Source organism: Neofelis nebulosa, chromosome 4 (genome assembly GCF_028018385.1).
Source record: "Neofelis nebulosa isolate mNeoNeb1 chromosome 4, mNeoNeb1.pri, whole genome shotgun sequence".
NCBI classification, from domain to species: Eukaryota; Metazoa; Chordata; class Mammalia; order Carnivora; family Felidae; genus Neofelis; species Neofelis nebulosa.
The window spans coordinates 88379743-88392870 of NC_080785.1; the positions used below are offsets into that span (position 1 = coordinate 88379743).

The window sequence follows — 13128 nt, forward strand, 5'->3', positions numbered from 1 at the left end:
CACTCTTATGTGGATCCTGAGAAACGTAACAGAAACCCATGGGGGAGGGGAAGGAAAAAAAAAAGAGGTTAGAGTGGAAGAGAGCCAAAGCACAAGAGACTGTTAAAAACTGAGAACAAACTGAGGGTTGATGGAGGGTGGGAGGGAGGGGAGGGTGGGTGATGGGTATTGAGGAGGGCACCTTTTGGGATGAGCGCTGGGTGTTGTATGGAAACCAACTTGACAATAAACTTCATATATCGAAAAAAAAAAAAAAAAAGAAGAGTCATCCTGGAGTCTGAGACTTTTCACACTTCCTGCCCACTTCTCACTCCTCCTGATTCATATGGGAATCGCTGACCCCCTTGGAAGAGACCAGGGATGGCTCTTGGGGTGGGGTGACCATGACATGTTGACCACACACTGAAGCACCAAGAGCACATTTTCATTTTGACCTCAAATGATAGAACTAGGATCCCTGGAAGGAAATCAACAGCAAACAGTTTTCAGCTTTATGTAAGCAAAGACCTCTAGGCTAGTCCCTGGCTCTCACAAAGACTCCATGACTTTAAGATTTTGTCATTCTCTGCTCTCCAAAACAAGTTCCAAAGGAAAAGAATTTACAGTGTTTGTTGTGAGCACTAAATATATTCTATAAGCCCCTGGTGTTAGATTGATTGGTATCAGCACATGTGTTCCACGCAAGAGCAGGGGGAATGATTAAGGGAGAGCTAAAATGGAGAGGACTGACTAGGAAGGGTGCCAGTTCACAGACTATGATAGAACATCGGGTGTATTACTGAGGGGACACAGACTTGGGGTGGAGAAGCCTGTTGGAAAAGATGAACTTCTTCTAGCACAAAAATTCCAAGATTTTGTAATTCATTTCCTCTAAGACAAGCCAGCCAGCTCTCAAAAAAAAAAAAAAGAAAGAAAAGAAAGAAAAAGAAAAGAAAAGGAAAGAAAGAAAGAAAGAAAGAAAGAAAGAAAGAAAGAAAGAAAGAAAGAAAGAAAGAAAGAAAGAAAGAAAGAACTTTGTGAGGACTAAATCTGTTCCCCAGTAAGACCAATACATAGTACGTATTTGTTAGATTGCCTGGATGGTAATGCATTTCATGTGGGAGTCTTGCTGTAAGAATAGTGGAAACCAAACAAAAATAAATCCAGACACTATTGACACAGGAGGAAAAACAGTTACAGTATGAATCTTCTAAATTAGACACAGTTTGTACATCACATAATTATTTGACAGTGTGCACCATCAAATAACAGCAATATCTTCTTAGCAACTGGATAGCACTTAGTTTACAAAATGCCTTTACACACATACTAGCCACATCATTCTGCAAGGACTCTGTTAGTGAGTTGTGTAACTGAGAGACCATACCTTAAAGTTGGAGAAATGGAAAAGATCCTTTCTTCTTAGTGGAAAATAAGATATAATAAAAAATAAAAGTTCAGTTTTGGTCCACTAAACGTAATGTGTACCAAAGCCTATATCACAACCTTCAGGTAGGTCTGGTCTTCTGGCTAGGAACAAAAAAGAATGATGGAAGAGTAGGAGAACATGGATCCCTTCCTCTTTCTAAAGCCATAAGTAGGGTTAACAAAGTAGGCATCTACATGGAACGTGGGTAATAGCCTCTCCTAGAGGAGGGATTCCACTTAGGAGGGCTCTCCAGTGCTGATGTCCATCCATACTCCATTGAAAGAGGCAGGCATCCAAGTGAGGCAGAAGAGAGGGGTTTGGGCTGGGCAGGGCAGAAGGGGCATGATATGGAATGTGGGAACCCCAAGAGTAGAGTGTGAGAAGACCAGTTTGGCACTGGGGTTGGAACCCAAGTGCATGGGAAAGTGGTCTCGTCAATGAGTGGCGACCCCAGGGGAGATAAAGCGGGTGGTCACACTAGGCGGCAGAGGTTGAATTTGGTAGTATAAGAAGCTCATCTGCTCATGAGATAAGGGGGTGGCCTGTGTGGAATGTCAAAAATTAAAAGCGCTTAAGGGGGTTATTTGCATGGGAAAGGAGGCCATGCTAATGGGAGGTTAGTATACACAGGGAGGAGATATATATATCAAATAAGTAAAAATATTAGCAAACTGGGAGCTAGGTTCTCACTCTAGGACAAGGATGTTACAAGTAGGGAAAGGAATAAAACTATAATTTTGTAATGTTATATTGGAACTGGGATATCAGTAGGAAATTGTGGGTTTCAGTGTATACAACTGGATAGATAGATGAGGCCAAGAGTGGGAAAACCCTCCCTCGAAGCTTATGGAGATTGAATTCTTGAACCAAACAAGGTTCTGTTTGCAAGAAAGAGGAGAGGGATTGACTTAAATAAGTAGCCAACATCCTGCCAGTCACTGCCCAATAGATCATCAGAGTAGGGAGAAAACACTTTGGGCTCCAGGATGCTTTCACCAATACTTTGACTTCCTGGGTGTTACCCACTAACCTGTAGTAACCTATGGTGACCCTCTAGACTAAGAGTCAGCAAACTTTTTCTGAAAAGAACCAAACAGTAAATATTTTAGACTTTGTGGATCTCGGGGCAAGGTTATAAACTCTTTGAGCAACTGTTCACCAAAAGTTAATGGTGGGTTTTTTTGTTGTTTTTTATTGTTTTGGGTTTTTTGGTTTTTTTTTTTTTTTTTACATTTTATATTTGAAAATATAAAAAACTATTCTTAGTTCAAGGTCAATACAAAAACAGCCTCCCCTCAGGCCATAGTTTGCCAACCCTGCTGTGGACCACACCCATCCCCAGAATGCCTGTGGTGGGCCCAGCTTGGTGGCTTTCCAGATTCTTATTCAGCTAGATCTATGGCACCTGCAAGAATCCTTGGGGCAAGCCAAACTCTTAACCTTACTCACTTCTTGTCATCCCTGTCCTGAGGGCACCCTCTGTCCTAAAACATTCATTTCATCTGAACAAATAGAGCCACATTTAGGGACAAAAAATGAAAACCTCCAAAAGATCTTTTTGGCAACACTGCATTTGCATCAAAAGGGCCAGTTTTCACAATTCCCAGACATTAAAAGTAGAGTTCTGGGAGTACCTGGGTGCCTCAGTCGATCAAATGTCCAGCTCTTGATATTGGCTCAGGTCATGAACTCTCGGTTTGTGAGTTTGAGCCCTGCATCGAGCTCCACGCTGGCAGTGCAGAGCCTGCTTGGGATTCTGTCTCTCCCTCTCTCTGTCCTTCCCCCACTCGCTCTCTCTCTGTCTCTCTCAAAAATAAACACTAAAAAAAAAAGTAGAGTTCTGTTAGAATGCAAATGTATGTAAACATTCACTAGTAATTTAGGTCACTGTAGGCATTTTGGACATAAGTGTTTTTAAATGTCAGAGTAAGCCTCTTGGGTCCATTCCAGCATTGACTATATACCAGTGGGAGGGTTTAGTATTGGTTTGGTACTGCTTTAGTCATGTTTAGTATTGGTAGGCCTATTCACAAACATTATAGCTTGTATCAACTCTATCCGCATTATACAAATCAGGAAGAGCAGAGAGATTAAATTACATGCCGTAGATTACACAGTGTCTCAGTCAGCTTGGGCTGCTACAACAAAATACCATAGACTGGGTAACTTAAACAACAGATATTTATTTGTCACAGTTCTGAAGACAAGGAAGTCCAAGATCAAGGTACTGACAGGCTCTTAGTAAGGGCTCTCTTCCTGGCTCTCCACAGCTGCCTTCTTTCTGTGTCCTCACATAGCTGATACAGGAAGCTCTGGTGTCTCTTCCTCTTCTTCCAAGGGCAGTAATTCCACTATGGGGACCCAACCCTCATGACTTCATCTAAACCTAATTACCTCCCCAAGGCCCCAATTCCTAAAACTATCTCATTGAGAGCTAATGCGTCAACATATTTTTAAAAAAATTTTTTAAGTTTATTTATTTTGAGAGCAAGATAGTGCACATGTGTGGGGGAGGGGCAGAGAGGGAGAGAGACAGAATCCCAAGTAGGCCCCTCGCTGCCAGCGCAGAGCCGGACATGGGGCTCGAACTCACAAACCACAAGATCATAACCTGAGCAGAGATCAAGAGTCAGATGCTTAACTGACTGAGCCAAGCAGGTGCCCCCGTGCTTCAACATATTAATTTGGTAGGGGTACAAACACTGAGCCCATAACACACAGTTATCCAGAGCTGGAATTCATACTCTGGTTTTCTATATACAGGATTCATTTCCCTACACAATTTCTATAATTCACACCATTCTAGAATAGCAGATTGTTGCTGCCTAACTGCCATCCGGCCAAGAATAGAATGAATTTATTTATTGGTAAAACACCTTTCAGCATAAAATTCAATCTTCACCATATAAATTGTATTTTGAACATTTTCCCAAAGGCGCATAATTATTGGACATTTTCCAATCATAAACTACTTGACAGTATGTAATGATGATTTTCTTAATTTTGCTGACAAATTCTCCTAAGAGATACTCATGTGAAAATTCTGCAAACACCCATCTGTTTGAAGACAAAATTTGTTCAAAAGTAAACCTCAGTTGTATAATGAAGTCATTCACTTCACCCAAAATAAAAATGAAACTTTGACCAGTGCAAGGTCAAGTTTTTTGTTCCTTGTTTAAACTAACCATTCCTTTTTGCACAACATCTAATGTCAAAAAAATATAACAACACTTTCACTTCTAAATACTTAGAGGAAAATTTAACCACATCCCATTAGAAATAGAACTCCCAAGAGTAAAACACTTAACAATCAAACAATCTGCTTCCATGGCTAAATTGCATGTTCTGTTTAACTTACTCTTTAAAATTTTTAAATAATAATACAACACCTGAACTATTCTTAGCAACTATCTTGTTCTGCTTACCCAAAGTAGGACATTTTATAAAAGGGTTTTTTTTTTTGGGGGGGGGGGGTTCTGAAGTTTATTTATTTATTTTGAGAGAGAGAAAGAGGGAAAGGAAGGAAGGGGCAGAAAGAGAGGGAGAGAGAGAATCCTATGCAGGCTCCATGCTGTCAGCACAGAGCCTTACACGGGGACTCAAACGCACAAACTGTGAGATCAAAATCAAGAGTCGGCTGCTAACCAACTGAGCCGCCCAGGTGCCCCACAAAGTTATTTTTTAAGTCAGTATTTATGATGCATAAATGGTAGATATTCTAAAAATTCTTTTCATGTATATAGGTCTTAAGAGAAAAATACTAAATTAGTATCTAAGTTTTTCACTCTGTATTTTTCTTCTTTGTTCCCCTAATTTAAACTTATTGTCAAAAAAGATATATGATCTCTAGAAGATGGTATTCTAAAAACAATTCTACTGTGTTTCCCAAATGCCATTACAAGGCAGAATACTATTTTGGATTAATTAATAAGTTCCATTTAGGTCTGAGCCATGGTGGTTATAGTCCAGCATACAAGCATTGGATCCCAGGGACATATAAACCAATTCTTTCTATAAATGTTCCTTAAATTATTAAAAAATACTTTGTAGGGAAAAAATGATTGCACAGCCAAATAAGTGTGGGAAAATCTGATCAAAATGAAATAAAACATGATGAAGCATTTAAGCATCTAAAGAAAGAAAGAAATTTATAGCAAGCATATATCCATTAAATCAATTTCACAAGTATTACCCTTTTAGAAACTAGTCAGAAACTTTTCTTTAGGACCTTCTTTTATCCTCAGAAAGACAATGACATTAACCATTTACTGTGGACCTCGTTATGTTTTTTGTTTGTTTTGGCTTTTTTAATGAAAATTCTTTATCTCCCAGCTTCCAGGATGCCAATTACCCATACTAGTCCCTCCCCCCTCCCTGACTCCTGGTTCTCTGCTCCCTCCATTTGTCCCTATATTAGTCTAGAGAAAAAGAACCAATAGGAGATATATCAATTCAGATATATTGATATATTTTTATGACAGATGGTTCAATTTAAGATTTTTCAGCATTACAATGGTCAAAAGCCATACGCATTCAGTAGAAACTATACTCAAATTTTGAATTTGGGCTTTTTCCCCAGGCTAGCAGTATGCAGGATGATCCTGGATGCAAGGCCAACAACTCCTAGTCAGCCATATAATCACAAGGGTAAACAACTAATACACTTATTCTGTACCCATACAACCATTCTGTTTTTCACTTTCAATACAGAATTCAATACATTGCATGATATATTTAAAACTTTATTACAAAATGGGGCCTTGTGGGGGCACCTGGGTGGCTCAGTCTGCTAACCGTCTCACTCTTGATCTCAGCTCAGGTCATAGTCTCACAGTTCATGAGATTGAGCCCCACATCTGGCTCTGTGCTGACAAAGTGGAACCTGCTTGAGATTCTCTCTGTCCCTCTCTCTCTGCCCCTCCCCTGCTTGTTCTCACTTTCTCTCTCTCAAAATAAATAAATTAACTAACTAAAATAGGCTTTGTTTTGGATGGTTTTGACCAACTGTGGGCTAATGTGAGTGTTCTGAGGATGTTTAAGGTAGGCTAGGCTAAGCTGTGCTGTTCTGTAGGTTAGGTATATTAAATGCATTTTTGACTTATGATATTTTCAAATTATGATGGGTTTATTGGGACATAGCCCTATCATAAGCTGAGGAAGATCTGTGTGTGTGTGTGTGGTGTATTTTTAAAAAAATTTTTTTAAATGTTTATTTTTGAGAGAGAGAGAGAAACAGAGCACAGGAGGAGAAGAGCAGAGACAGACAGAGACAGACAGAGACATAGAATCCAAAGCAGGCTCCAGGCTCCAGGCTCCGAGCTGTCAGCACAGAGCCCACGTGGGTCTCAAACTCATGAACTGTGAGATCATGACCTGAGCTGAAGTTAGTCGCTTAACCGACTGAGCCACCCAGGTGCCCCTGTGTGGTATATTTTACTATAAGAAATTGACTCCCACAATTATGGAGACTGAGAAATCCAAGGTCTGCAGTAAGCAAGCTGGAGTCCCAAGAGAGCCAGTGGTGTAGATCTCGTGTGAGTCTGAGGACCTGAGAACCAGGAAAGGCAATGAATGGTATAAATTCCAGTGCTAGTCTGAGTCAATTGCAGGAGAAGACTGATGCCCCAGCTCAAAGGCAGTCAAATATAGAGATAATTCTTTCTTACTCAGTTTTTTATTCTAGTCAGTCCTTCAGTGGATTAGATGATGCCTGAGCCCACTAGGGGTGGGGGATATCTGCTTTACTCAGTCTATTAACTCAAAAGTTAATCTCATTCAGAAACATCCTCACAGACATACACCAGAAATAATGTCTTACCAAGTATCAGGGCACCCCATGGCCTGTTCAAGGTGACATAAAATTAACCATAACTGTCCCTAGTTGGCTTCCCTGCCTTTTCTCACATCATGGGTATTCCCCAAGACTCACCTTTTGGCACCAGCAAATTAAAAAAAAATTCTCTCCCTCAAAGAGTTCATTCATTCTGGGGGCTTATGTGACATTTTATTGATTACAACTATCTAAACAAAAATTTTAATGCTGTAAGATGGGAAAGAAGGTTGTAATGGAGGAAGAAAGGGAATTTTTATTTATTGTGCATTTCTCCTGTGCTGGGCATTTCATTTTAAGTCTTAGAAGAATCCCATTACATGTCCAGTATTATCCTGGTTTAAAGAGCGAGGCACTTAACTCCACACCATTTTTCAGTTCTACCTGGATTTAATTATAAGATGCCCAATTAAATTTGAATTTTCTATAAACAATGAATACATTTTTAGTGTAAGTATGTACCACATAGGACAAACTTTTACTAAAAAAAGAAAAGAGAACTTTATCTGAAATTCAAATTTAACTAAGCCCCTTGTATTTTTATTTGCTAATTCTGGAAACCCTCACCTGAACTGGGGTTCTTCATTGCTTGCACTGGCTCCCCCTCTCCCTTAGCCCTGCATACAGACCCTCAGTGCCTGCCTGACCACTTGTCCCTGATCACCAGCCCATCACCAGTGTCACCACACGCCGACAACTTCTATACCCTCGTCACTGTGTTCTGCCCACCTCCAGGAATCTCACCAGGTTGGAATCCTTCCATGCTCACCACCTGAGCTGACTGTGGCCCTTTGGTCAAATCCCCTGAAGACTATTTCTTACACTAAGCAACTATGAAACAGTTTGCCCCTCACTCCACCCAGGAATTACACCACCTTGGCTCCTGATGGAGTTTCCCACCAGCATACAAACCACTCCCACCTTCCATATAATACAAGGTCTCATGGGAAGGAGGAAAATGTAGATAGATTAACTGACAAAAAGCAGACCTACAGAGGCATGTCACAGCTCAGAGCAGCAGAATGAGCCCAAGAAAGGGGTGTAGATAGGATTTGTGTTCAACATTTTTTTCAATGTGGATAAAGCTGTAAATATCATGTTTATCAAATCAGTAAATTCCACAAGACTGGACGACATAGCTAACTCGCTGACTTTTGGAATCAGAACCAAAATCAACAAGATCAACTTGAACAAGAATAACAGGAACTGCTGTGTCTAGATTGAGAATAGCAGTGACATAAGGTTGAATTGCTGGCCAGCAGTTCAGATAAAGAAGACCTCAGCATCTTGGTTCAACACAAGTTCAAGGGTGGATATTATGTAGTAGAGGGAAAAAAATAAGCCATAGATTCAAACAAATCTTTTTCAGTTCCTGATTTCACTACTGAATTCCTGCAACCCAAGTGTCTGTCTCCTCATTGTAAAACAGGTGCAATACCAAACTCACTACATTGAGAGGACTGACAAGATAACATACATTAAGCGTGTCATAGAACTTGGAAGATAATCTATTGAAATATTAATTTTTGTTTTGCCAGAAGAAGTGGGAAGGCAGGTGTGTGTGCTAATATTTGAGCCCTTTAATGGCATTTATACGGCAGGACCAAAAGCAGAAGTTGCCAACCACCAGAAGCCAAATAAGCCCCACAAGACACCTAGCCTCAGAGGAATTGGATTTAATCAGTGAAAAGAATTGCCAGTTGAGTGAGTACGTTCCTGAGACTTAGAGGAAGAATTGGGGCACAAAGCAGACACCTGTGCTACATTCTCATGCAGATGCTATTAAGAGGTGACAGGGCCACTAGAAGGCCACCACATCTGACCACTAAGAAACCTGCACTGAGCACCGCAGTAAAGATCACTGTGCCCAGACTTGGCTCAGAAACTTTGTAGCCTCCTGCCTTTAAGGGACTGAGTTAATTCAGGCAGGAAGCACAAGTATGGTGGCCAGTGTGGTGTCGAGTCTAGTACTCTTCTTGGGCACGTGGGCTGTAAGAGACCTCTAAGATTCTTGTGCAGCTAAGGAGCAGGGGCCAGGTGGGGGGTGGGGGGTGGGGGGAGTGGTTAGGGTTAAGTTTCATGATTGAGATTGATTTTACTGGCTGCCAAATGAGTGGGGACAGGTAGCAAATTGACCTGATATAGGAGAATAAATAAATATGGTGTTTATTTTCATCCAAAGATGAGAGAGTATGATATGAAAAAGTGGGACCAAAGATGCACCACAGACACGTCCACTTCAAGGAAGGCAATACTTGCACTGGATGCTATGCAAATTGAGTCACATTTTCAATATTTTTTCCAACTCGAGGCACTATTAAGTGATTGGAGGAGGAAGTCATCGCACAGGAAAAGCAGGCAGGTGTCAAGATTAGGTAGTGGCAATAGAAGATAAATTAGAGAATTCAGGGGAAACCAAATAGATAAGTCATATTGTGGGGAAATGAGAAAGACAAAACGAAAAGGCACAGGCAGCAATGTGGTGATTTACATTATTTTAAGGACAAGAGTGACAATAGCCAGGAACACAGTGGGAATCGGCTCCCATGAGGTTAAGGGTCTGAGAACAGTGTATTCTCCACTCCCAATTGTTTTGCCAAAGGACCCCAGGAGCAAACAGCATTATGAGGCTATCCACAAGCTACAAAGGAAACCATAAATGGCACAGAGCCTTGAATGATCTGGGTGTCTCCATCTGGGAGACAGAGCTTTCCATGTAGAAGGATTAGCTTGAACCTAGGTGCTCAAGACACATTTTGGGCTGCTGCTTCTCCTACTGATTCTTATTTGACTCAGGGTTAAGTAATAAATCATGTGAGTGAATATTCAATGTCTTGTGTAGGTTTCTCTTACATTGCTACTTGAAGGAAAGCCTCAGGACTGGGATAAGGAGGAAGGTGAGTATAAGGGTATGAAGTGATGTAGGCAACCTATACCTGGGAGATACCCTGCCCTTCAAAGTGGGAGAACACAGGCCCACTCTATGAGGAACAGACTGAAAGAGAGTTCTCAAAAGATGGCAACCAAGAAAGTCTCAGAAGTGGGGATGGCAGGGCTGAGACTAGAAACAGTCATAGAAGAATAAGTGATTGTCTGAACTGGAAATTTGTAACCATAAAAGGACTACAAAAATAAAATTATAGTGGTGTTTAAACAATTGGTAAATTTGGTCTTATTCCTTGTGGATGCAGAAATTTCTGTCCTAGGGACAGAAGGTACTGGTGAAGCTACTGTCTCTGATGGGAGGAACAACTTTCTGATCATTCAATCCTTCTCCAAATGGAACAGAATAACCTCAAACTCAACAGCCTCCCTAACACAGAAAGCGTTAAGCCAGAGGCAAGATAAACATTACTGTTAATGGAGATGTTTCATTCCCTTGGCCCCATGTTTCCATCTGGAAGCATTTTGGTAACACCCCAGGCCTCTCTCTCCAACCCTCAGGCCTCCTCAGGAGAAGAGGAGAGACAAACTGACTGAGGAGTTTGGGAGAAAGAACCAGGCCTGCAACTCAGCTCCTGCTCTACTCTACCCTGACCTGAATGCCTGTACCTGGCTGCTCTCAGTAACCTGAGGAAAGTCTGCAGTTGTCCAGCTGTGCAGTGACTGATGGTGAGTTTATCTGATCCAGAGGTGAACGTACCTAGTAAGCCACCTTGGTCAATGATCTTAATCCAAAGTTTCTTATCAGCTATATCAGTTTACTGTTTTGATCTCCATCTATTAACTTTTCAATTGGTTGCAAACCCAGACAAGGAAGAGATGTTATGATATTGCCCCTGAAACCTCAAGTTTATCTATGAGAACTATTTCCTAGGAAAAAGTTTGGACCACATAACTCTAAATGTTCTATAGTTGTTCTATATGTAGGATTCTATGACTTTATGACTCTTCAGATACTTCTTGGACCTTCTAACTTAATGCCTCACTGACATTTCAAGTACAATGGATCTAAAATTAAATTTCTTTTCCCCCCAAACCAGCTCAGACTCCCAACACACCCCACACTGCCGCACATCAAGAGGTACAACTGGCCTCACATTTCATTCAGATTTAAAAGATTAAAGTTCCCGGGGCGCCTGGGTGGCTCAGTCGGTTGAGCATCCGGCTTCGGCTCAGGTCATGATCTCGCACTCTGTGAGTTCAAGCCCCGCGTTGGGCTCTGTGCTGACAGCTCAGAGCCTGGAGCCTGCTTCGGATTCTGTGTCCCCCTCTCTCTCTGCCCCTTCCCTACTCATGCTCTGTCTCTGTCTTAGAAATAAATAAACATTAAAAAAAAAATGTAAAAAAAATTTTTTTAAAGATTAAAGTTCCCAAATGGTAAGGAAGTTGCAAATGTCCCTATCATAATTGCAAATCAATACCAACATCAGCGAGTGGTGGTCAAAAGCCCACCTGTGATTGCCAAGATTTAGTGAAAGTGTAGAGAAAGGAGAGAGGGCCAAAGTCAACATTCAGAGGTGCTGGCAGAGAGCCAGAGGGTGGGGGAGAGCAAGAAACCCATAATGAGGACAAAGAAATAATTCCCAGAAGACAATAATCAGGAAATGTCATGCCATGGAAGCCAAAAAAAAAGAGTATTTCAAGAAAGAAGGGTAGTCAAATGTTACAGAAAGAGCAAGGAAGATGAGATGTGAAGATTAAGGAATTCCTGGAGGGAGAACAAGCTTGTAGTGATAGAGCTGAATGGGCAAAAAATCATTTTTCATTCAATCATTCAGCCAACATTTACTGAGCATCTAGTGGTTGAGAATTCAGAACATGTGCGACACTATCCCTGTCCTCAAGGCACTTACTGTCCAAGAGAAAAACAGAAAATAAGTAATTATAACAGACAATAAGAAGTAGTGCCTCAAGGGCTCTAGGAACATATATGATGGGCAACTAACCAAGATAAAGGGAGAGGACAGAAAAGCAAAGGTAGTCTTTCTGAGAAAGATGACATCTAAGTTGTGCCCAAGCAGAAATGAACCAAAGAAGATGAGAAGGGGGCTTACATAGAAAGGGCCTGTTGGCTGGAGGGAGTGCCTTGCTCCTGGGTAATGAGAGTAACTGAGCATGGCTAGAGCCAAGGATTCCTGTGGGGGGATGGTGGAGAATGAAGCTGACAGGCATGAAGGCCTAGAACATGAAGGGCCCTGTGGGGCATGTTAAAGCCGATGGTAAGTCAGCGAGGGATTTTAAGCAAGAAAGCAACACGGATAAATGTGAATTTAGAAATACAGCTCTGGCGGGCAAGTGAAAAAGTTTTTTTTCATTTGACCTGGTGGGAGGTCAAGGTCAAAAGTAGATGCCAAGAAGACCCAATTAAGTGGCTCTGACAATAATGTCACTGGTAGGTAAAATGAGAGGCAGAGAGAATGGAGAGGAAACAATAAGAGAGATTACACATTTAAAATGGAAAATGGTGTGCCTGGGTGGCTCAGTCTGTTGAGTTCAGCTCAGGTCATGATCCTAGGGCCATGAAATCAAGCCCTGCTTTGGGCTCCACACTGCTGGGCTTGGAACTTGCGTGGTATTCTTTCTCTTTCTTCCTCTGCCACTCCCCACTCTCTAAAAAAAAAAAAATTTTTTAAGGGAGGGGTGCCTGGGTGCCTCAGTCGGTTGAGCATCTGAATCTCAATTTCAGCTTGGGTCATGATCTCATGAACCATGGAATTGAGCCCCCTGTCTGTCTCTGTGCTAACAGCATGGAGCCTGCTTGGGATTCTCTCTCCCTCTCTCTGACCCTGCCCCTCATCTCTCTCTCTCTCTCTCCCTCTAAAAAAAAATAAACATTTAAAAAAAAAACGGAAAGAATACACAGTTGGGAGTAAAGGAAAGAAATCGAAGATAATTCCCAAATTCTACCTAGGCCAATTAAGTCGATGATGATGCCATTCCTTTAGAA

General features: G+C 41.4%; 1 protein-coding gene and 1 long non-coding RNA gene across 3 annotated transcripts in view; one reads left to right on the forward strand and one right to left on the reverse strand.

Moving 5' to 3' along the window:
• FBXL13 (F-box and leucine rich repeat protein 13) overlaps window positions 1-13128 on the reverse strand; it is a 214883-nt gene that overhangs the window by 140254 nt on the left and 61501 nt on the right. The window lies entirely within an intron of this gene.
• LOC131509510 (uncharacterized) overlaps window positions 1-13128 on the forward strand; it is a 71622-nt gene that overhangs the window by 14067 nt on the left and 44427 nt on the right. Inside the window, exon 2 of the long non-coding RNA XR_009260545.1 lies at window positions 10683-10850. This is a non-coding gene — a long non-coding RNA (uncharacterized LOC131509510). The remainder of the gene's footprint in view (window positions 1-10682; window positions 10851-13128) is intronic.